The sequence below is a fragment of the Poecilia reticulata genome, linkage group LG16 (assembly GCF_000633615.1).
Source record: "Poecilia reticulata strain Guanapo linkage group LG16, Guppy_female_1.0+MT, whole genome shotgun sequence".
Classification (NCBI taxonomy): domain Eukaryota; kingdom Metazoa; phylum Chordata; class Actinopteri; order Cyprinodontiformes; family Poeciliidae; genus Poecilia; species Poecilia reticulata.
This window is the reverse complement of record NC_024346.1, coordinates 19,304,344-19,306,744: the sequence shown is the minus strand read 5'-3', so window position 1 is coordinate 19,306,744 and position 2,401 is coordinate 19,304,344.

Sequence of the window (2,401 nt, the reverse complement as noted above, 5' to 3'; positions counted from 1 at the left end):
GAGTACCCGGAGAGAACCCACACATGCCACTTTTACTATCTGTGAACTTCTTTTCTTCAAGGCAACAGTTCTAACAACTGTGCCATAGTACAACTCCTTAGGACAATGTGAGAATATGGACAGACCAATCAACCTAACAGTGATGGTTTTACAGAGGGAGGAAGCCAGAGTACCCGGAGAGAACCCACACATGCCACTTTTACTATCTCTGACCTTCTTTTCTTCAAGGCAACAGCTATTACCCCTTACATCCTTTTTGTGATCTTCATACAGCTAGTTCTCCATGCACTTTGAAATGATAAAGGCAGGTGTATTTAGGGTTTCCCCAGTTACTCTTTACCTGTAGATTCACATAGTGAAATGAGCCAACGTTCTCAGCCTGTAAGCCAAGAGAGATACAAATTAGGGAGGTTAGATTGATAATCCATAGTTACAAATAGACAATAGAAACAAAGGAGATCCGTCTTAAAGTGCATCAAAGCCTAGTTCAACTGGTCTTGCTGTAAATATATTTTGCATAGTTTTTCTCAAGATAGCAAGGCAATTATACTGTTATTTTGCTAACCAGAAAACAAAATGTTATGTAGTAACACTGTGATTTTATTCTTTGTTATCAAGAGACAACAAAAATGATTATTTTGTGATAAGTGTTGACTTTTTTACACATATATGTTGTTGAGTACAATTTGCATTATAAGTGACTTATTTACAATTGTATGTTAAGTGAAACATATTTAAGTGTGAGGCATGATTTATTTGGATAGAGGAAGTCTTTTATTTTGAAGAATGCTTAACAGGATGTGGGTCTGTATTTTGTCACTGTCTTGCTTCTGTTGATTTTGGTTGCTAGGTAACACACAGCTGTTGCTGTTTCTCCTCAATAAAAAGTGAACAGAAATGTTCAGTGAAAGAAATCAGAGTCTCTGTCCTGATTGAAGAAGCTTCCACTCCGTACAATAAGAGCTTCACTTTGTGTTGTCAAGACATAATAAAAGTCTTATTAATGAGGTTTATGCCAAGAAAAAAAATATTTTCCTCCTTAAATGATGGCCAAAAAAAAAACAACATTTTTTTCTTGCATCTGTTCAAGTTAATCGCTCTCTGTGTTTTGGAATAATTAGGGTTCAATAACAAAACTTTCTGTGGCTGTGCATGCAGGTGGGGCATGGTGTTGCATTTAGGCACTATTTCTAGACAACATAATTGCTATAAACTTGACTGATTAATTTTTGATTGCTATCGATCAGTTACATTCTCACTCAACACCTCTGGAAGTGCAGAAATAACATATTTTATGGTTTAAATAGAAATTTACATTGGAGCATTTTGAATGAACAATAATACTGTATCGGCCATTTTATTTAAAGTGGGTTTTTTATATTGAATGATAGTAATACCCAGTGAAGAAACTTATGGTTGTAWGTTAGGAAAGATGCTCAATATTTATAACAGGGTCAGTCACTTTGGGCTTCTGTAATAACTATTTGTAACTATTTGGTTAATAAAACGTTAATTTGACATATTTACAGGAAGTTTGAAGGTCTGTAATTGGTCTCCATTTTCATCATAGAGGAAAGTTCCCAATAAACTCTCCTCATCTTCTAAATTCTTCTTCCCCTGAGRCAAAATWAGAAAAAAATGCAGTTCATTATCTTGTTCTTTCTAGATATGTGAAAGTTGGTGTATCTAAAAACATATCAGATCCTGAGATGAGCAGAAAMTTCATTAGTGCAGACAGAAGGTTTGCATAGTTTAGAWTGTGATCAAATGATGTCMTACTGAATCATTGCTATCRCAYTTTAAAGGCTAAACAAGACTAAAGGTGGATATATATGTTTTACAGTTTTGACACTCGTTTTACWTKACTTACATAGACAGAAAATTCTCTAGGAGCACTAGAGATTGAGGAGGTTGGGGATATACTTTTAGGAATATGACCCAGAGACACATGAGTGATGGTGGCTTTGTGGGACAGCGCTATCGATAAACGTCCCGGGAAATCTGCAAAGGGCCAGCATTGCCCTGGATTCAGACGAGTTCTTCCCTGAAAACAGAGAACAAAACAAAGTTTAGGTGGGCTACCAAGACTAAGAGAAAAGAAWATMCTCAAGCCTAATATTATATCAAAAAGAAACATCRCTTTTCYTAATATTYATTTAACGATCTGAGTGTCATTCAGACCTTAATAACGACGTTTGGGCCCGCAAGTGGTAGCTTTAAATTTACCCCTAACAATYKRCATTCCTTATGGCTCCKATATGATTTTGAAGTCATATTATGTAAAATGAGTGCTCCTGTTCAGAAAACACAAAAACAGAAATAATGTGAGTCAGAAAAATGTWATWCTGAAAAATTRAAAACTARTTTATGATCTTATTTGTAATGGTTCACCTTGAGACTC